The 24,113-nt window shown below is 33.0% G+C and overlaps 1 long non-coding RNA gene across 8 annotated transcripts in view; it reads right to left on the bottom strand.

Moving 5' to 3' along the window:
- LOC129516525 (uncharacterized) overlaps window positions 1-24,113 on the bottom strand; it is a 115,890-nt gene that overhangs the window by 42,564 nt on the left and 49,213 nt on the right. For 7 of the 8 annotated variants that reach the window (XR_008665775.1, XR_008665773.1, XR_008665772.1 and 4 more), the window contains 3 exons: window positions 20,686-20,753; window positions 9,584-9,647; window positions 5,409-5,528 (listed from right to left, as the gene is read on the bottom strand). This is a non-coding gene — a long non-coding RNA (uncharacterized LOC129516525). Of the gene's footprint in view, window positions 1-1,323; window positions 1,342-5,408; window positions 5,529-9,583; window positions 9,648-20,685; window positions 20,754-24,113 lie in introns of all 8 variants that reach the window. The other variant, XR_008665777.1, reaches the window with a different exon arrangement.

The following is a 24,113-nucleotide window of genomic DNA, read 5'->3' as shown; positions in this document are numbered from 1 at the left end:
CTATTAAGAGTTTTAGTTAAATTATAAAATATTTACATGTGAGAGAAAAACAAGAAATACCATTTTTGCTTACATTCTAAATAGGTCAACAGAAAGGTCATACACTATGAATTCATACAGTTGTGTCACATTCATTTAGCCATGTTTTGAAGTGAAGTGTCTATAATTATTAGTTAATGCTTTTTGAGTACCAAATACAAATCCCACAATTTTAGAACAGCTCAGCCTTTTAATAAATTTGATATGGTTATGGGGATACAAAAGAAACAAACTCATAATTTATCAGTCTTAGATTTCTCTTTGAGCAAATCTTGACCCAGAATTACACATATTTCAGTATTTTTCTTACTTTCCTGCTAAAAAAAACTTCAGTGACTTCCCATGCTTCAGATGCTTCTGAGCACTATGGAAAGGTACCCTTGGGGCTGGCATGAAGGTGTGGTAAAGGAACAGATAGGGTCAACAAGATGTATCTTCTCATCTGTTCAAATTTACTAATCATGAGGAAAAAAGTTAATAAATTTAAAGCATTTTTATAGTAAAATATTTTTTTTTAAGATTTTTTTTAAATTTACTTACTCATGACAGAGAAAGAGAGAGAAGCAGAGACACAGGAGGAGGGAGAAGCAGGCTCCATGCCGGGAGCCCGACGTGGGACTCGATCCTGGGACTCCAGGATCGTGCCCCAGGCCAAAGGCAGGTGGCTAAACCACTGAGCCACTCAGGGATCCTCTACAGTAAAATATTATGGAACAAATTATAAAATTAGTAGTTTAAGGTATGTTTTAGAAATGTAAAATTTCTTAGAAGCATATCTCATCTCTCTTTTCTAGAGGGAGATGCTCTACATTTCTTTTCTATCCCTTGTATAGTTATCAATTGGATTAAGAAATAAAAATCTGCTAATCCTATTACACAACTAGAAGGGAATAAAGCTGATAATAGTTGCTACTGGATGGTAAAAATGTGATTTTTAAAAACAATTTTTTTGACTTTTCCAAGGTTTCTATGCCTATGTATTACATTTATGCTAGAAGAAATTAAGACAAATCTTTTTAAACAGGAAATTTTTTTTCCTATTGAAAAATAATTTTTCAAAGTAAGCTCTATATCCAAAGTGGGGCTTGAACTTATGACCAGAAGATCAAGTCACATGCTCTACTGACTGAGCCAGCCAGGTGCCCCCAAAACAGGAAAATATCCTTAATTTTTATATCTGAAAATTTGTTTAATTGCTGTTAAGTATTTGTAACCATAAAACTAGACTTTTCTTTACATAGTTCATTAATATGGTTTCAAAATTAGATTTTTTTTCATACTTACCTTTTGAGGTTTTGGGAGCTGGAAGAATGGAGAAATGACAGTGAAACCACACAACAAAGAATTCAAGAAGTGATTCTTGAGTTCAATACTCTTTTGAAAACAGATTGTTCCCCTACAGCTGATTTTAAAATTACCTAATTTTTGAAATTATCTGTTCAGTTCTTCCCTGATAGTTAATTCTTCATTATCACTTTTAAAGTTCCTGAACCCAGTAGGATTTCCATTTACAGATTTCCGGAGGGGGCTATGTGGTTTAAGTCTGCTTCAAATAATTTTTTTTATTTTTTCAAGTATTTCTTTCTTCTTTTCAAAAAACAAACTTCCCTTTCCCCAAATCACAGAAATCATACATGCTTATTTATAATCATGAAAATATGATTCACCCCCTCACCCTAATAAGATTTGTTTCACACCCGTAGTAAACCAGTAATAACAATTTAGCAAATGTATTCTAAGGAGGCTGTTCATAATATCTGACATATCTTAATATGAACAATTTCTAGCTGATTAAATATTCATTGCATTATTTTAAATACCTGCACAGTATTCCACTCAGCATGTTATTTAATCAACTTTTATTACTGGACACTTTAAAAACTCTTCCCAATTTTTAATATTATAAACAACACTATAATAAACACATGGATTATTTCTTAAAATATTTATTGCTTTTACAATATTGAAAAATTAAAATAATCTATTATTCTTTTAAATATGCTAAAATCCTAGAGATGTATTTGGCTGGTCCATACTCAATTAATAGGTGAGAGAGAGAAAAGGAGAGAGAGAAAAAGGGAGGGAAGGAAGGGGGAGATAGGGGGCCAGAGGGAGGGAAGAGAATTTTTCATGTAACTGAGGGAAAAAAAAACAACTGTATTACTTATCAGCATAAAATTAGTATTTAAACTTTGGAACCTGATACTTAGGCTTAAGTTTTCAAATTCTGGGCATCTTAGTCCACTTGCTTTTCTTCATTTTGTTTATAAAATTAAAAAAAAATTTAAAGGATTTTACTAATTTATTCATGAGAGACACAGAGAGAGAGGCAGAGACACAGGCAGAGGGAGAAGCAGGCTCCCTCTGGGGAGCCTGATGCGGGACTTGATACCGGGTCCCTGGGGTCACACCCTGGGCCAAAGGCAGACGCTCAACCGCTGAGCCACCCAGACATCCCATAAAATTTAAACATTTTATTTATATGGTTAATACATTTAAAAGGTTAATATGGATTAATAAATGAGGTCCAATTAATGATGAAGTGTTATGTCCCTCAGGTGTGTTAAGTTAGAGAAAAAGGTTAAGAACTATGGATATAAAGTATTCATACCACAAGAAGGAGGGATAATACTGTATTTTTAAAAAAGATCTTATCTATTTATTCAGGAGACACACACACACACACACACACACACACACACAGAGATAGAGAGAGAGAGAGAGAGGCAGAGGGAGAAGTAGACTCCATGCAGGGAGCCCGATGTGGGACTCGATCCCGGGTCTCCAGGATCATACCCTGAGCCGAAGGCGGCGCTAAACCGCTGAGCCACCTGGGCTGCCCTAATACCATATTTTTAAAGTAAGGAAACATTTACCACACATAAGAGGTCTCGCTCATTTCTAAGCATGTATAAGAATTAGTTGAGGGAGAGTGGCAGTCAGTGAAATGGCATAAATAAAGGCAAAAAAACCCCAAATGGATCAAGATTAGTTCACTTGCAGAAAAATGGAAAAACTTGAGAAGTCAGGGAAAGTTCATGAGGTATAAGCTAAGGAGTTTAAATGTTATCCTATAAGCAAAAGTAGTGTTTTAGGAAGATTAAATTAGTGGGATATATACTATAACGAATGAAACAATTATAGGCAAAGAACTCCTCAGATAAGATGCTACAGAACAGGTGAGAAATAATGAAATCCTTAATTATGGCAGCACTTCCAGAAGGAAGGAGTCCAAGATGGCAGTGACTCGTCTGGGTAAATGACAAACATGAGTAAGGCACTGACCTTACTCCTGGAGTATCTCCTGGAGCCCTTAGCTTTGACAAGCTATACTGATCAAGTGGAAAACAACTTCAGAGCCATCAAAGCACAATTTGTAAAAATGCAATCATCACACATGTACCTATTAACCAACTATTTAAACATTCTGTTTATATTCTAAATATAAACCTAAACTCTAACCCTGAGTCAGATTCATAAAAATACTGTTCTACCTACAAAGGTCAAATAGGCTGAAGCACATACCATTACATACCATTCTCAAGCTTCTCTTAAAGACGTATGAAAAATTAAATCTGTAGATCAAGCTAAAAGTTTAAACAGCCATAAAATCTAGCCCCTATATAAACTCTTTGATTCCATAAGCTAGGAGTCTCTTCTTGTATATTTAATCATAGCCACCCAGATCTCCTTTATTCCTTGTACACACCAAAAATGCTTCAGCCTCAAAATCGTTGTAGTTATTTCATCTGCCTGAAAGGCTCTTTTCCCAGAAACCTAATGATTTGTTCCTTATCATTTTAAAAATCTTTGTCTAAATACCATCTCTGAGACGTAATATTTAAAAACATCTCTCTCCTGCATTCTAAACAACTTTATTCCATCCTTTATACCTCCCTTGCATTATTTTTCTACATAGAACTTATTATCACCTGACACACCACATATATAGTACTTTTCAGGTTTTTTTCTATGTTCTATTACATTCACCTCACTCCCAAGACAGTAATCTCTGAGGGCAGAAATTTATGTTTTGTTTAGTGCTGATCTTTAGCATTTACATAGAATAAATTTACCTCTCTCTATATAAATATTTCAAGTATATTTTTAATGCACCCTGTCAAACATTAGCATTTTCACACTGCCACAAAATATTCATGAAAATATAAACATATTAATACAAAAACTACATTAAGTATTTTGAAGTTTACAAATTCTCTTAAGAAATGATGTACTTAAAAAAAAAAAAGAAATGATGTACTTAAACTTTCTTGACTTATACTACAGGACAACAAATACTCTTGCTTGCTTCATGCCAAAATGGCAGTTTTAATTGATGACGGGGAAACTTAAAAAAGTCTCCTATAATTTACTATCATATGCATTAAGTCCAAAAAAGAAAAAGATTTTAGTGGTACTATAAGAACTTATATCCCTGAAATGCTAGAATATAAGAAATCCCAAAATCTAAAAATGAAATGTGGAAATAAACTCTGAGGTGGTTTAAATTCCTACCACTTCCTAAAGATATTTCTTAATAGAATAATCCATGGTAAGTGGCTAAATTATAAAACAAAGATATAAAAAATACTTTTAGATTACAAGTTAATCAAATTGAGTAACATTTTATATAAAAGTAGCTTAAAAGTTCTTCTCTCTCAGCATAATTTCTCAAATAAAATCTAATCTACAGCATATGATAGAAACAATAACATTTTCCAGGTAGTTTTCATTTCTTCAAAACACAGAAGTTCAATCACAAGGATACAATATCAAAGTTCCACAGAATTAAGGGGGACCTGTAATTATTAAAATGCTAATTTAAGTATTTTACTCATAAAAGTTTTGCATGAATTCCATGTATTAGTAATCAAGGAATAGACCCAAATAGATATTATAAATGTTAAATTTAATTTCAGTATAATAAAGACAAAAAAAAAAAAGCAACTTGTCACCCTGCACAGTAACTTTAACATAAAAGGTTTAAACTTATTTTGTCAATATTTTCTTCATTGTATATAGCTTTAAAAAATATCAGAAATCTGCGAGATGGGTGACGGGCACTGAGGGGGACACTTGACGGGATGAGCACTGGGTGTTATTCTGTATGTTGGTAAATCGAACACCAATAAAAATTAATTTATTAAAAAAAAATCTGCGTGATATATATTTATAAACAAACAAGGCAAGAACATATACTCTCACATTTCTGGTGAGTTAATTCTGCATTAAAGGGGCTTAAGTTATTTGTAATAAGATAGAAATTACAAGAAATCCTTTGACAGAGGTAAGAAAATAAACAATTTTAGCTGGAAATCATGATGTTCTCATTTCTTCTAGGTATGCAAATAACATGTCTAAATACTTACTAGAGCCAAATCTATCTCAAAAGTTTGGGACATTAATTTTTCTCCTTTCTGTCAATACTCAATGAGAAATTAACACTTAGAATAAAACTTTTTCGATGAATAAAGGATAGTAATATCCACCTGCAAAAGGAAAAAAAAATTGATTTAGAATGTCAACTTCTAAATAAATCATTAACTTAGAGATCACGGTTTATGAAAGTATAATCTTGCTAATCCAATTATGACTAACCTGAGCATGTATCCATAATGATACTTTGTGGCTTACAAACATGTAATTTCTATAACAACCAAAAATATATATAATTGAATGAAGAAAACCTTTATGGTTGAGTACAGAATTTAGTCTAAGGCCAAATTTTCATAACTACTATCACTTATTAGAACGTGTGATCTTAAGAGATCTGCATTTAAATATAACATGTAAATTGAGTTATTCAACTATTAAAATATTCCTCTTGCTATCTCCTGCATACTTGCCTGAGTCCTCTGAGTTAGTTCCAAACTCAACCCATACTCCAAGATTTAATATGCTAAATATTGAAATTATTTTGCATCAACTTAAAAAGAAACTGAATGAAAAAGATGAGGATTTTTTCCAAAGATGGAAAAAATGAAATTTAACATACATCCTATTTTTATTTTGTAAAATAGCCAAATTAAGGTTATTAAAGGGTCTGTTATTTTACTATTTTCTCTTTATGTGTTCAAAATTACACAAAGATGGAAGTGTATTAACTCATACAAATAAAACTACCAGTTCTGCCGAATTACCTAAAATGTGTGTTTCATTAGGTACTGACAGGCCATTTCCTCTTCTTTAGTAAAAGACTGGAAAGAAGTTGTATGCTGTTACAATAAATTTCAATGTAACAGTTTTTCTATAGTTTCGCACTTCACCAATATTTCAATTTTCCTATAATCTTTTTTTAAAAAAGATTTTATTTATTTATTCATGAGAGACACAGAGAGAGGCAGAGATACAGGCAGAGGGAGAAGGAGAAGCAGGCTCCTTGCAAGGAGCCCGATGTGGGACTCAATCCCTGATCCTGGGATCATGCCCTGAACCAAAGGCAGAGGTTCAACTGCTGAGCCACCCAGACGTCCCAATTTTTCTTTAATCTATTCTCAGGATTAGGACAAGAAAAGTTTTCATTTAGCTGTAATAGCCCCAAATGTTCCTTCTTCACATCTGGAGGAGTTAAATACAAAGATTCACCTAGTAAATGTAAAAATCCAGGTTTTCTGTCATTCAGATTAGATTAAATATAATTTCCTAAAATTTAGTCAAAATATACTTAGGAAAACAAAAACAGAAAAAAGAAATCAAATTCCTGAGTTGTTCTGGAAAATACTAACCAAACTTTGTAGTTTATTCAATAGATATTTCTAAGTATTTAGATGTTAAATCCTGAATCCTTTCAGTGGAATTAAAAATTATCATTTGTTATAGTCTTTTATAAAATAGTTGAAATAAAGGAAAACAGGTTAAGAGCTTGATGAATGATTTTTAAAACACCAAGGCAATACGTATTTCCATGTAAAAGCTGGCATTTAATTCTAGCTATCATATATATGATATGCTGCTTACTTATTTGGGAGAAAATTCTTTTGCATGGGAAAAACTGTTCTTAAAACAGTTTATTATATAGTTTCTTTACCTTCAAATGATATATTTATTTATTTATTTTTAAGATTTTTATTTATTCATAGACACACACAGACAGAGAGGCAGAGACACAGGCAGAGGGAGAAGCAGGCTCCATGCAGGGAGCCCGATGTGGGACTCGATCCCCGGTCTCCAGGATCACACCCCAGGCTGCAGGCGGCGCCAAACCGCTGCGCCACCAGGCTGCCCCCAAATGATATAATTTAAACAGAAGATCATCGAATACAATTCCTTAAATATATTTTTTAAAGATTTATTTATTTATTTATGATAGACCTCTAGAGAGAGAGAGAGAGAGAGGCAGAGACACAGGAGGAGGGAGAAGCAGGCTCCATGCCCGGAGCCCTACACAGGACTCGATCCCGGGACCCCAGGATCGCGCCCTGGGCCAAAGGCAGGTGCCAAACCGCTGAGCAACCCAGGGATCCCCCAATTCCTTAAATTATATTTGAAATACTTTTTGAGCTTCTAAAAGAGGCAGTAATTAGAAAATGATTTGTTAAGAACTGCTCTTATTTTGGAGATTTTCTGCTTGGATACAGTTGAAAAGATTAAGATATTCTTTGTAGAAAAGGAGGCCAGAAGTGTAGTATACTACACAAACATACCTCTGTTATCCTGAATATTAATTTTTAGCTTAATGACTTAATAAAACAACAAAATAAAAAGAAGGTAAACTTTTTCCTTCTAATCTTTTTTTAGAATTAATTTTTAAATTTTTATTTATTTATGATAGTCAGAGAGAGAGAGAGAGAGAGAGAGAGAGAGAGAGAGGCAGAGACATAGGCAGAGGGAGAAGCAGGCTCCATGCACTGGGAGCCCGACGTGGGACTCGATCCTGGGTCTCCAGGATCGCGCCCTGGGCCAAAGGCAGGCACTAAACCACTGTGCCACCCAGGGATCCCTCCTTCTAATCTTAAAGTAAAAATTTTGATTTGTGTTCATGTCTATAAAATTAATAACTATAATAACAATTTTTACTCTGAAATTAAATATTGGATATAAAAAAGTCAAACAAGGCCTTTATATTTTTGACTTGTCAAAAATCTTCAGCTAAGGATTTAGAAAAACATTTTAATAAAAATGAGAAAAAACAATATGAGTTAGAAGGCATATATTAAGATTGTAATCTGTCGTGTGGAGCAAATTATTTGAGTTTCTGTTTCCTGAGCTAACCAAAAAAAATAGGCTGGTCATCTGCAAGGTCTTTCCTACCTTTGAAATTATGATTATGAGAGCATTCTGAGACCCAGGATTTCAGGAATTTAATTCATATGTTTTGATAGTTCCTTTTTCCCTTATAAGGAAATAATCAGAAACATTACTAAAAACTGTTTCCTAAGTTCTGTTCAGAATGTGTATTTTATAACATACATTTATTGGTGAGATAAACAATTATCTTTAATTTCATTTTACTAGGGAAACAAAGGGGAAAACTAATATTGGAAGAAAAAATTTCAGTATTTACATTAAACATGATATGCATTAAAATACGTTTGATTCTGTATAAGCTCTTTCAATAACCACTTCATGGCATTCAACACAATTATGACATTGCAATTATATTATTTTACTCTATTTCTTTACAGATTTTATTTAATTTAAAAAATATATGTATGTAATTTCTACACCCAACATGAGGCTCGAACTCACGACCCTGAGATCAAGAGTTGCATGCTCCTCTGAACGGAGCCAGCCAGGTGTCCTGCAATTATGTATTACTTTAGTACAAATATAATATATCCGAAATGTTAGTACTTATTTTTATAGAATACTAAACATCACAAGATTATCAATAATATTGAATTATCAATAAAACTGAAGATATATCAATAATATTAAGACACATTAAGACATATTAAACTGTAAAACATATTATACTGTAAAATATCAAACTGTAGAGTATGGCCAACCTTACTTCAGCAGCACAGTTAATACTGGAGATAATTTTAGAATCTTAACGCCAATATTTACGTGCTGCTAAGGCACTGCTGACATCACTATCATAAGAGCTATGAATAAAAAGAAATATATTTTCTTCAGAAGATCAGATCCTTGTATTTTTGAGGCAGCACAATATGGCCTGCACCTTTTCAAAATCCACAAACCATTATGTGCTGCTACTTTACTCCAAGGTTTTTGTTTTTTAAAACACACATTAGCACCTGAAGATAGAAAGTCTTTTTCTTTTAGAAGAGAATATGTTAAGAAATCCAAGTTTAAAGATTATAAATGACAAAGTACGCATAATTAGCTATTAGAAGCTTTAAAGTAGCATAATAAAATTTATTTCTCCATCAAATGTTTAAAAAAAGCCTACTATGTGCAAAGCACATTGGTATAGGTTAGGAACACAAAAATGTGTAATAGGAGGAAATGAAAAGCATTTTCCCCTCTTAGTCAACTTAATAAGCCAATACAGTTAAATACTTGATCAAATTTTTTAATGCATTAAATACAAAGAAGCTACTTTTTCCTTTTATAAACACAAATAAAATTTAGTCTTTACCTTGGTAAAAGCATTAATTTACAGATGGCACTTCATTCCTTGCGGTACACCTTTCAAAAGACCTCTTCATCAAGTAGGTAAGAATGCGTATCAAGGGAAAAATAAGAAATGACATACAGAAGTTCAGTTTCAATAAACTTAAGTTGGCAAATGAAAAGATACATACATACATTTATTTATTTATTTATTTAGAGCAAGAGCAAAAGCAAAAGTGAGCAGGCGGGAGGAAGGAGAGAGGCACAGGGAGAGAATCTTAATCAGGATCCATACTCAGCATAGAGCCCAAAGGGTTCCATCTCATGATCTGATCCTGAGATCATGTCGTGAGCCAAAATCAACCTTAATCATCAGAGCCATCCAGGACCCCCATAAATACACGTTTAAAGGAAAAGCCTGCTTAAGATTCTCCTTTTTCCTACCAACACCAATCTCTCTCTCAGAAAAAAAAAAAAAAAGAAAAAAAAAGTAATTCCAGATTACAAAGCTTTGGAAAGATGTATTAAGTTTGTATCCAGAGATGAAAAATAAAACTGGTATCTGGTGGCTCTTGATCTTCCTATATCCTACCTACCTCCACTCTTCACTAGGCAAGGAGTATACTCTGAAACAGTTTCCACTTACTTAGATATAGGAATGCAATCACTTCTCTAAAAGATACCAGAGAACTATCACCATTCTAGTTCAAGCCTTGGCGACCTTTTGCTACAGTTTTCTCATCTTTAAAATGGCCATGCTAAAGCTATGATACCCCTATTACAGAATAAGGAGGTGTGCAGTGAAACCCGCCCTTCTTCTCGTATTTGTTTACAAAAGCATAACTGCCCTATATTCCACATTTTTTGTGAGTATCTTCCCCATTACTGAAAAATATACATAGCTAATCTGAGTAACTCCTATTTCGCATACTACTCTGCTCTATCACTATTTCAAATTTCTGCACAATTTTGAGTATGTAACCAAAATAAATATTTGAAATGACTTGAGAAATACACAATACATATTTCTATTTATCAATTACATTAAGGAACAGTTCTTTAGGGGTATCCTCTTCCACAAATCCACTTTCGAAACAAAAAAATGTAAACATGACATTTTCAAATATACAAAGTTTATATATGTACTTTTTTATTTTAATAAAACTTATTGAACATCTACTATGTGCCAGGCACCATCCCAGTCGTTACACTAGTTAGTACAGTAGTATACAGACACAGTACCTTCTCAGAAAATTTAAAATCATTTAAAACATAAGATATGGAACCATTAATTACTATTCAAGACTATATATTGTTCTTGCCCTCCCCCAGTATGTGTGCATATATATAGTTCATGTATACATATACATAATAATAACAGATACATGATAGTTCCAAAATCAAGTGAACATTTCCTTCAAAATCAAGAAGAAATCCATTTGGTCCCTTCAATTTCCATCTTCTTCCTTTTCCTTCCTTCTTCCCCACCCCCAATTCTATACATTTTAAACAAAAGTCAAAGATGCCAAACTTGAGGGAAATAAATGTAAATACTGCAAAATGAAAATCACTTTTATAGTCTTGTAAACAAAACTTCACACTAAGAGTGTCAGTTTTTATTTTTTTTAAATTGTGGTTAAACACACATAAAGATTACCATTTTATACAGTTATGTGGCATTAAGTCTATTTGTTGTGTAACTATCACCACCTGCCATCTCCAGAACCTTTTCTTCTTCTACCCATTTAAATACTGTCCATACCTTCATTGCCTCAGCCCCTGGACACCACTGTGCTACTTTCTGTGTTGATAGGTTTGCCTATTTTAGGTACCTTATATGTATGGAATCATCCAATATTTGTTCGAGTCAGACTTATTTCACTTAATACAGCTTTTCAAGTTCATCCATGTTGTTGCATATATCAGACTTTCTTTCCTTTTTATAGCTGAGTAGTATCCAATTTTATGTATATACATTTTGTTTGCCACTTATATGGACATATAAGTTGTTTTGATCTTTTGGTTATGATGATTAACTGCTCGTATACACACAGTATATAATTATCTGTTTGAGTCCTGCTTTCAATTCTTTTGGGTATAAACCCCAAAGTGGTATCTGTGGATTGTCTAGCTTTAATTTTTTGAAAAACTGCCATACTGTCTTCCATAGTGACTATAGATTGTTTTGTCCATTTCATGTCCCTTAAGATTCATTAAGATACATTTTAGAGCAGTTTTTTGTTCCTATAAAAAATATCATTGGATTTTGACAGAGACTGCATTGAATGTCATCTTAACAATATCAAGACTCCCAATACATGAACATGGGATGTCTTCCTATTTATTTGTGTCTTAAATTTCTTTTACCAATATTTTACAGTGTAGTCTTTTACCATTTTGGTTAATTTTACTACTAAGCATTTTATTCTTTTTGATATTATTGTAAATATAACTTTTCTTAATTTACTTTTTGGGTTGTTCACTTTTTAGTGCAAAGAAATGCCACTGATTTTTGAGTGTTGATTTTATATCCTGCAACCTCAATGAATTTGCTTATTAGTTATAACAGGTTTTTTTTTTTTCTTTTTGGAATCAAGGGTTTTCTACATATAAGATTCATGTCATCTGCAACCAGAAATAATTTTACTTTATAAATCCTTTATACCTAAAATTGGTTCAGAAGCTGTTTGGCAACCTTGGTCTATTCGTTTTCTCATTCTTCTAGAAAACGATCAAACAGGTATCTCTTCTCTCCAAATTTCCATTATGTCCCCTTTCGTCCCCATTTTCATTCATGTTAACAGAAACTATTAGAAAAGAACTTTATCAATTTCTACCACATTTATTTACCTACATATATCTATGCCCATGTAACTCTTCCTTTTCTGTATAATGGATAAACAATCACTGTTCATAAGGCATAAACTTTTTCTTATACACAGGATTTTATCCTCTTCTTTGCTTACTTAATAGGATATTCTTCTAGCATGTTCTCTTGCATCTTTAGTCTTTCTACTGGATCATTTTTATTAACAAAAATGCTACAATTTCTCTCATCTTAATTTCATCTCAAAGATTATTGCAATTTTATCACTGATGTTTTAATAAACACCTTCAGAGGAAGATCTTTCACTATTTTCATTTCTATTTTTAACTGAGATAATAAAAAAGAACTACTTTCTACTTGAAGGCCTGTAAACTTAAGTTATTAGCAAAAATATCTTTCCACACTCCAGAAAAATGTGGAAATGCTTGATTTAAATGTATTAACAAATTGAATAATGTCAATGGAGCAATTCCAGCCAGATAAATCTCTCTTTACTTGTATTCAACGACAGTAATACAACAACAATTTGGATCCCAGTCTGATAAATTTTGATTTTTCCTTTCCACTTATAATGATCATTTGCTTTGGGGATGCTAAAAGTAGGCTTTATAATATGCTTCCAAGAAGGGGTTATTTAAAACTAAAAATTTCTTTGAATCTACAGAGGGTTTCCACTGTCACGTTAGAGATATTCAGACGCTAATACATGCCACGAAAATATTTCTGCTCTTTTGTTTAGACATACCCACTATGTATCAGTACATTGCTTTAGATTTTTTACCTTAATCTGGCATCATTTTTAAAGAGTTTATTTATTTGGGAGAGCGAGCACAGGTGGGGGACTGGCAGAAGGAGAGGGAGAAGTGCCCAATGTGGGGCCCCATCCCAGGACAGGGATCATGACTTGAGCTGAAATAATATTCAGATATATCCAAGAAGCCTGTTTTATACTCCAAAAAACCTAGTTTTGAGGTAAAGAGAAAACCGTGTCTATACTTCCTTGATTTTTTTTTTGATGGAGAAATTAATGATTATTTAGAAACTGTGAAGTGGATTGCACGCCAGACAACTTATTCCAGGAAAGTCAGGCTATATAAATTTGTGTGTGTGTGTGTGTGTGTGCAAGCACGTACATGTGTATGTATGTGTATATCTCTCTTTTAAGAGACATCACAACCTAATACAGTATATGGACCTTTCTGAAATAATCAGGAATTTTAGCAGAAACAGTAAGGGGTTATTATTCATTTTGTTATTATAAAAATGACTATATATTTAAGAAAAAAGGATTCCTATAGGTTAGAGAAGCATAGGAAGTATTTATGAGTGAACAAAAACTGACAGGCATGTGCTGTGGCCACCAGGTACGTAGCAAGTAGAATATTACTTATACTTTTAATAAATCGTTTTCCAGTTCTTCCCTCTCCCAAGCTATATATTACTGCCTGATCTTTGAATCTCCACTGAAGCTACCGCTGGAGGCTAAAATACTCACTAATCCCCTTTCCATTTATCCCTACTTTAGAGGGCAACTTAGGTCTATCTTCTCCAGTGTATTCTTACCTCAACCTTTCTGGCTGATACTAAATTGCCCATTTGTAATAAACTTTGGAATAGAGAAAATTATTCTCAGTATGGAGTACAGTGCTTAGCACATAACTGGCTTAGTTATTTCATACCTATCAACCATTCAAACTGGACTATGTACCAATGTTTCCTGGTATGGTCCACGCCATTTCTCTACTCTTATATTTTAATTTTAGTCCACTACAAACATTAGAGTACCTCCATCCCTTAAATTGTGCTTTCAAGTTTGCTGGATAAAAGAAAATCCACTTTCCCTAACTAGATATGGAAAGAGGACTACTGGCTAGATTGCAGAACCAAAGATTAGAAAACAACCATTCAGCTCTTGTCCTTCATCTTTATGAAAATCTTAATTCCAAGTGTAGTGATTTATATCCTGGCCTGTGGGCTCTTAATTACTAAGCTTTTGATATAGATCAACTTTTCATTTAAATGATCTTCTAAGAAAAAATAGTCATTTTGAAAGGTGAGACAATACATGTTTGGCTTAAGAAGTCAACTTGAATGTGAATCTGAGTAAACAGAAATCTTTAAATACCTTAAGTTTTCATTTCATATTAAACTTTGATTAAATTTAATAAAAAATTTAAAATACAGTAAAAAAAGATACACATTTTAGATAAGTTAATGGTTTCCCCCTCATTTCCTTGTAAGTAATTTGTAACTCTAATTTTGATTCCATTAACATTTTTGTTGAGGCATATTTACTTTCTATCTTGTGCTGCTGTAATTTCAGTTCATCTAGTTTACATAAGGCATTATTGCAGTTAATAAAAACATTAAAACATTCTAGGCATGTCTCCTAAAGCTCTAAAATCATCATGAGTGCAAAAGAATTTACTAGTCAATGTTTTGCATTTCCAATTTTATCAATATAATAAACAGCAGAAGTAATTCATTGAGGCAACAATGATAGAGAACAGTGAATTTGAATCTGGAAGACCCAATACGGAATCCTGGCTCTATCCTTTATGAATCTTGGGTAAGTTATTTCAGTACACGGAGCCTTGAGGGTTTTTTTTTGTAAAAATGGGTTATTAATGCCCAGTTTATAGCCCTGTTAAGACTCTACAAATTTAAACTTTTATAAGCACATCTAGTAGTGACTAGGTAATTTAACAAATGACTGCTGAATCTAAAGTTACGGTAGGTTTCGAAACATACTTTGGATAAACTTAGGGTTTCAGTGGATTGTGACTCAACATGAACCAACAGTGCTGACAATGAGAAAGTTAGTGGAATCAGGCAAGCTGCATTAACAGACCTCTTATTCATAGAAGACAGACTATATGTACTCAAACCACAGAGTATACTCAGTTCTATAAGCAATATTTTTAAAGCAATATTAACAAAATGTAGCGGATCCAAAGTGGAATATCCAGGATACTACTGACACTACTCATCTCATACTATGATCTCTCATTCATACTGAGAACCAGTGGACTTAGGTATATTTACCCTACAGAGAAGATAAAAAAAACTATTTTTAGAAAACCTATCTAGAGCCATAGGATGAAATTATATACTGAACAGAAACCTGCTCTCTTATGAGAATTTTATTTTTTATCAATTATTATAATGAACAATCTATATCATTATCTATTAATGGTTCTTATTCTAATACTCTGAAGGTTAAAATAAAATGAATACAGGCTAATTAAAAAACTGGCTTGTAGGTGGCTTAGTTGGTTAAGCAGCTGACTCTTGGTTTTGGCTCAGGTCCTGATCTCGGGGTTGTGAGACAGAGTCCATGTGGGGCTCTGCGCTCAGCAGGAGTCTGCTTGATAGGCTCTCCCTCTCCCTTCCCCTCTGCATGTTCTCTCTCTCTCAATCTTTAAAAGAATTGACTTTAGAAATTTTCAGTATATTTTATTACTAAGCTGTCTTATTAAGGATTTGGAGAACCAACTGCATTTAAGTTCTGACAGTAGGATATTAAATATGAGGGGCATAAAGAAATAACTTGAGACAATTTAAATAAAATGAAACTGAAAAAAATTTTAAGAAATTTATTTACCGGATATAACAGGAAGCATGAAACTAATAGTCTAGACAAAAAAGTGAGGTGTGATTGCGGACAACTTAAGATATCTATTTCTTTCTTTCTTTTTTTTTTTTTTTTATTCATAGAGATGCAGAGAGAGAGAGAGAGAGAGAGAGAGAGAGAGGCAGAGACACAGGCAGAGGGAGAAGCAGGTTCCATGGAGAGAGCCTGACGTGGGACTCGATCCAGGGTCTCCAGATCACGCCCCGGGCTGCAGGAGGCGCTAAACCGCTACACCACCGGGGCTGCCCTAAAATATCTATTTCAATTCTGCATTCAATTTATTCCTATTTTACACGGAAATCACTTTGAAAATTCAAACTTCAGGCAAAAAGGTAGAGGCAAAGGGCAGACTGCATTGAACAGTCTAGGGAAGTTACCTATTGTATTTATGCTTAGACCTTGAAATTCTTTGCATAGCAGAATTTATTGTATTTGTATGTTTATTTTCTATTCAATCAAGGCCTGTGCTATTAAATTTTGCCTTGTTTTCATTTTCCTAAGAAAACATCAAAGGTAACTTCATAAGTAAGAAAATCCCTATTATTATTCTTTGAATCATCCATCTTGAACTGAGATGTTACTCAAGGTGGGAAAATAATGAATCCAACTCCTTTCTATAATTTTAGCACTAAAATTCAAATTTTATGGCTACGATTTGGTTGAGAGCAGAAACACAGCCTTACATAGAAGATCAGATTTAATAATTTAAATCATTCTGTCAAATACATGTATGTCAAACACATATAAGAGTTTAAGGACAGGAACAACTGGCATCTGATTTTACACTAACTCTCAAAAAGAGCAGTTATTTGAACAATGACTGAAAATGGCTGTGGCATATTGTAAATTTTCTCTAAGTTCATAAACCACAAAACAACATACCCCTTTAAGAGCTTAGGTTTGATAGATATAACAAAATTAACATCAGTTGATCATATTAGTAAAGTTTGCAAGCCTTCTTTACCACCAAACGCTGACAGTACCTAGGCACCCTTATAAATTTTTCTTTTGATTGTAAACATCATTTACTACTAATCCAATTGCCAAAAGAGCAATTTGTTCTTTTTATCTCTTTTGGCACAAATATTTCTCCCAGAAGCATTCACATTATAAAATTATTCAAGATAATTAAAATTTCCTCATGGGTGCCACACAGCAATTTACACAAGTAAATTTCAATCATGAATATGTTAAAAACAGAATTTTCAGCTATATTTAGTGACTCATACCAAAAGCATTACATTTTTCATTGAAAACACAACAGATTTTATGTCATTTGCCATTTACCAATTGCCCTACTGATTACAACATTCTTACTTTATCTGTAGTACTTTTCATCAGCCCCACATTTACGTTACTTTGTAAGATTTTATTTATTTATTTGAGATAGAAAGGGGGGAGGGGTGAGAGGGAAAGGAGAAGCAGACTCCCCATTGAGCAGGGAACCTGAAAGGCAGGGCGAGGTGGGGGCAGTGGTGCTTGATCTGGGGAGTCTGGGATCATGATCCTGGGGTCATGACCTGAGCTGAAGGCAGACACTTAATCGACTAAGCTACAGAGGTACCCCTACATTATTTATAATATAAGAACTGACAATATTTTCCAATATGGTACGATTACATGCCATTGCTATTCTACTGCTTACTTGATAACATTTCTAAAAACTTATCTAGACAATCAGTCTAATGTGAGAAATAATTTTTGTCATTTCTTTTTATTAGCCTGGTTCTTGATAATAAGCAAATAGTAAGTTTTCTGAATTACAAGCTAACTTGTTTCCATGACTTCTGTTTATAGTACTAACCATGACAGTACTAAATGGGGAATTTTCTGCTTTATCTTGTTTCTTATTTGGAAAGCCAGTGTCTCAAAATTTTTGTTGTAGATTACAAAAGAAGCAATGATCTTAACTGCTGACAGTGTACCTAAAGATGTTATTTCATTTAATATCAAATGATATATCTAGTTATTTTAACTTTAAAATATATATAACAGAAGTATATAATTTAAGTGTATATTCCGCAAATTGCAATGTAAAAAAAAAAACTAAACACAGCTCAAAAAGGAAAAAGTGAGAAAAAAATGGAAAGAAATATTATTTCTGAATGTTAGGCAACAAAAATATAAAAATGAACTCAATATATAAAACACTGCCATTATTTAATTCTGACAGCATCAAATATATGAAACACCAATATTCTACAACTTCTGGAATATCCACATTCCACATGTGGTGAACAGCTTAAAAAATATGGCATTAAATAAACCTAAGAGAATGACGGAAGAAGGGATATATCCACATAATCATACAGAATCACTGACTCCTGTCAGTATTTACCCATTTTTCTGGGTATTGTTAAATCAGCAAAGCATCATTTTAATAGCTAAGATTAAAGAGAACTGCAGACATACTACCTAGAACAGACAACAGAAAACATTCCAGTTATAAAATACAGCAAATGACCTTTGTTTAAAAGATGCTGGACAACATTCAAGAAAGGCTGTTTGATTAGAAATTTATAAGGGAGAGGAAATAAGGTTAGAAATGTGACATTTTCTATGCTTATAAATCCGTAAGAAGTTAAATGATACCTATTTCTTTCTGAAAAGTCAATTGCCCTCCAGTCTACAGTAGGAGTACAATACCAATCAAAAAGATTTCTTTTTCTAAGAGTTAAACTGAAGTAAAACCAAGCTGGCTTCCAAGGGACCAATTAAGAAACTTATGCCTGGGCTATATAAGATTCTTTGGGGATTTGTAAATATTTCCATTCTAGTTTTCCAGAGACAAAAATATAAAAAGGAAAAAATTAGACAAAGAAGTGACCTGTGGTATTTGGCTACTACTCTTCCAACTGGCTCATTAATAAAAGTTTTCAATATTATTTGATTTCTACTCTAAAAACTACTTACTGAGTTCAATGACTAATCTATTATCATAAGGTCAGTTCTCAACACATATACATTATCTACCAGTCACTAATGCAGTGGTATTAGTTAAGAGAAAAATCTTTTTTTTTTTTATTTTTTTAATTTATTTATGTATGATATATATATATATATATATATATATATATAGAGAGAGAGAGAGAGAGAGAGAGAGAGAGAGAGGCAGAGACATAGGCAGAGGGAGAAGCAGGCTCCATGCACCGGGAGCCCGATGTGGGATTCGATCCCGGGTCTCCAGGATCGCGCCCTGGGCCAAAGGCAGGCGCTAAACCGCTGCGCCACCCAGGTATCCCCATGAGAAAAATCTAATACACTAGTTTTCACTGAAACACAGCCATCCCTCACACCAAGGACAGAAAACAGATGCATCTGAGTTTCTTTTATTTAGAGACATAAAATTAAGGTCAAGGAATAGATGGAAATGAATCTTTTTGGTAACTGATATTAGGAAAAATTAGTTATCTTGTATAGTTACCACGACCTTGATTTGAGTTTTTCTAGAGGTATGACATTAATTTCAGCTAACCTGTTAAGAATTTTTCCCTTAGAATTTTTAAGTTTCTCAGGACATCTGGGTGACTCAGTTGGTTAAGTATCTGCCTTTGGTTCAGGTCATGATCTCAGAGTCCCTCATCTGGCTCCCTGCTCAGTGGGGAGTCGGCCTCTCCCTCTGCTCCTCTCCCTGCTCATGCTTACTCTCTCTCTTTTTTTTCTAGATTTTTATTTATTCACGAGAGACACAGAAAGAGGCAGAGACATAGGCAGAGGGAGAAGCAGGCTCCCTGCAGGTAGCCCGATGTGGGATTCGATCCCAGGACCCTGGGGTCATGAGCTGAGCCCAAGGCAGATGCTCAACCCCTGAGCCACCCAGGTGCCTCCTTCTCTCTCTAATAAATAAATTAGAAAAATCTTAAAAAGGAAAAGAATTTATGAACTTCTCAAAAGTTAAATAATTGAGGGTAAAAAGGTTTCTTATTCTAAGAAAGAGGTGTACATGTGTATATATCAAAGGAAGGAAAAGTGATTGCCTTCCTGTTTGTCCTACCTTCTGAAGTTTAAAAGCTAAATTTTAAGTATCTCACAAAAAAGTCTGCAGTGTAATCTAGTGATGTAAAAATAAATAAATGAAGAAACTATTTTTCAAGTAGAGAGAATACCTCCAATTTATAAAATCATAAAATAACTGTTAATAAACCTAACAATGGTAATAAAAAAGATAATTATTTATAAATTCTTCTGAAATAAAAGCGTTTAAAATTGTGATTCTCAGATTTAGAGATGATACGTCCTGGCTGCAAAATATTTTCCAAAATCGAAATTTACCCAAAGCAATGACATGATTCTTGCTTTAAACTGGATTAAACATATACCAAACTTAAAAGTGTACGGGTAAAGGGAGGTTAGAAAGTTGTCAGTCTAGGGGCACCTGGGTGGTTCAGTTGGTTAAGCGCTGGACTCTTGATTTCGGCTCAGATCATGATCCCAAGGTCATGAGATCGAGTCTTGGATTAGGCTGAGTGTGGAGCCTGTTTAAGATTCTCTCCCCCCATCCCTGACATGTGCTTTTTCTTAAAAAAAAAAAAAAAAAAAAAAAAGTTGTCAATCTAGGATAGTAGGAAAAAAATTTAGAAATAAAGCAAAACTTGTAACCAAATACTAAATTTTTATAGCAATGGCCAAGGTTAATATTAAATATTAACTGAGAGTTAATACTTACAACATAAGAATTGCTGGGCTAAGTAGGGGAAGTGTTCTATTATGGTCTTCATTCTATCATTATTAAACCTAGAAAAATATAAGAGCAAAGACTTTAAAAATTTGATCACATTATGTAAGTTAGAAAATTTTCAACTGAAGTTGATAAACATGATTTTCTGATCCGTATACAGCACAATCACAGATTATAAATACCCAGCAGAATTTATATATTTCAGTTCAGAGTGTTATCATTAATTTTTTAAATTCACTTTTCTATTACTATTACCTTCTCAAAGTTTAAGAACCAAATATGTTAAGTGCAACTAAAACTCATACTTCAATGTCTAACCTAGAACACATCATATAATTGCAGATATTTTAAGATAAATTCAAGATTATACCTCAAAACTGACCAGTCTTTCTTTTAAGCACACATATATGCACATGTACAAATGCAAAATCTAATAAAAATCCACGTATTGCCTAATTCCAAGAATTCTACTGTATTATAAATGCAGAGCTTAAGCTGGACTTCAAATGCTTAAAGAAATGTCTGAAAATAATGTTATGATCTATAGTCATAACAAAAGAAAATACCATTATGAAATTGTGTGAATTCAAGAGTATATGCAAGAGCAGTGATAAAAACTATTTCTAAGGTTGTCCTTTATTTACAAGATTAGGAAGTATTAACAGCCAGTATGCAAAGAAAGGAAACATTAGTTTATCTTTAAAAATGAAAAAATTTAAAAATATCCCAATTTAAACTGGTTACAATGTTTACTTTCTGTGGGCCATGACTGTAAATTGTGGTTCTCATACCAACTAGTGGTTAAGTACTTACTATAAGATATAGAACAAGTAGAATAAACTCATTCATGCTTTTAATGGAGCATTCTAAGTATACATCTTATTGCAGAATATCTTCATCAAAATAAAGACAGTACATTTTTAAATATACTTGAAAAAAAAAAAAACTCAGATCCACAGAAAAATCAAGACAATACCAACATGAATCCCCGCATCCTACCCCAAGCTTCTGACTGAATTAGAATATCCTGGCATGCTTATTTTGTTCTATGTAGGTTTTTAAAGAGTTCAGTTATTTGAGAGAGAGAGAGGGAGACAGAACAAGCAGGGAGTGGCAGAGGGAGTAGCTGACTCCCCGCTGGGTAGAGCCAGACTGGGGGGGAAGGGGGGGCTCAATCCCAGGATTCTGGGACCATGACCTGAGCTGAAGGCAGATGCTAAACCACTGACTGAAACACCCAGGTGCTCCTTATGTATCTTTAATAAAAAAGACAATAGTGTTAAGTCCTTTTTGTACCATATCCTGATCCCATTCCCCTCCCTCCTAACATAAAATCACAACCCTGAATTTGGTATATATTTCCTTTGCATGTTTTTACACTACTACTATTGTAAATTCAAGTACTTAAAACTATATATCATTGCTTTCAAGATTTAAATGTATATCATATACACACTCCATAAAAATGTTATTATATAGTATACAACATTTTGCAACTTGTTTTTGTTTGAAGACATTCATTCATGATCAAAGAGCTCTTATTTTAATAGCAATGTAACAAACAGTTCATCATATGACTATGCCACATTTGCCATTTTCCTGTTGTTTAATATTTATAGTGCTTTTGATTTTCCCCATTAAAAATAAAAGTAAACAAGATTTTTCCATACATGTCTTAGTTTATCTAGAACATCTAGGAATGGAATTGTTGGGTTCAAGACTATGTATCTTAACTTTACTAAGATATTGTCAGATGCTCCCATAAGCAGCACATGAAAAGTTCTTTATTTTCTCCAGTATTTGGAAGTAGATTTAAGAAAAATAGCCATTAACTAGAGGAAAAATTTAAAAATCCGTAAGTGATCAAATCCTTCCGTTTTTATCAAGTGTAGATCTAATAACATAGTTATAAATTATAACTAAATAATACAAACAAAAGACACTAAAATTTGCCCAAAGGTACTTGCACAAAAATAAAGCTCTCATAATACAGATTTTCCTTATATGATTAAAGAAATACCAAGACTTAATTTAGAACTACTGTGGTAGAAATGATAAGATTCAGAATTAGTTACTGAGCTTAGATCCACAATGACCAAAGGACAGTGGGGAAGAGGGAGCAGAAAATATAAATGGTTTATTAGTGTGAAGAATCCTCCCCCATTTCATTTTGGGCAGTGCTCCTCTCATGTGGTGCTTCTAAAAAAAATTCACTTGGAACTTGTAAAAAAAAAATACAAATTCCTGAATCCTAGCTCCAAAGGATCTGATTCAGCAGAATCTGGTAAAATGCTTTATTCAAAGTTATTCTGGTACAGGTGGTCCATAGACATTTTATGTAGTAATTCATAGTAAAACAAGGTGTTTTAAGTATGAAGGATTTTGCAACTCACTTTTTGCTTAAAAGCAGGTAACTAATTAAAATGTTATCTGTTAATTACATCAACATACTAAAGAAAATATCTTAGCAAAAAAAAAAAAAAAGCAATTTCAATTTATGGTTGAATATGTCTGACTTCACGTTAGACCAGGTTTTGGGCTCATTTATTATTTCAGATTATGATTTCAGATACCTAAGCACACTAAAACAAAGCTTGTTTTGATAGTATTCATATTCAGAGTTCACCATGATTGCAAGGGACAACATTAAGACTGGGAGTGACTGTGATTTAAATGAAGGTGACCAAGGAAAAACTATGATTACCTTTTTAAAAAAATGTTACTGCAAATGTCAGACTTTAAATTGGGACATTAGACTTATATACTAAAATGAAATGTCATTTGTAGTTTTCTATCTAGATGGCTACCAATGAAATCAGAACTTTTTTTTTTTTGAAATCAGAACTTTAATAGTGATCTAATATTCATTTCCCTGTAACTACAACCTATTAGAATCTTATTTAGATACAAAAGAAAAAAAAAAGCACAGATATCTGGGTTATGCAGATGTGTGAAAATTCAAATTGCAAAGATAAAAAACATCCTTCTGCATCATTTGATATTTTATAAAGCCCTATTTCCCAAAGATTTAAAATAATCTGAACTTCCAGATATAAAACATTATTTTACTAGAAAAAGTAAAGAGTAAATTTCCAAGTGCAGCCTGATTTTCTTTAGTTAATACAACACTAAGCAGTATGGGGCATTCTTTTTAGTTATAGTGAAATCAATAAGATTTTGGTCTTGTTTAGACGGGGCTCAGAATATGGTCCCAAAGTGAAAGGAATACTCCAGTGTGACCATAGTCAACTTTTCTTTCCTTAATACAATACCTAAACTTGTGTTATCAGTAACTAATAATATTTTTTCCATCTACCAGCTTAAAAGTAAAAAGCATGAAACCATATATACTTCTAGAAAATGGTTTTCCATTCAAACAGATGGAATTAACAGATTAAAAATTAAATGAACTAAAA

The sequence above is a fragment of the Nyctereutes procyonoides genome, unplaced genomic scaffold (genome assembly GCF_905146905.1).
Source record: "Nyctereutes procyonoides isolate TBG_1078 unplaced genomic scaffold, NYPRO_anot_genome, whole genome shotgun sequence".
Classification (NCBI taxonomy): domain Eukaryota; kingdom Metazoa; phylum Chordata; class Mammalia; order Carnivora; family Canidae; genus Nyctereutes; species Nyctereutes procyonoides.
This window is presented reverse-complemented; position numbering and strand designations above follow the sequence as displayed.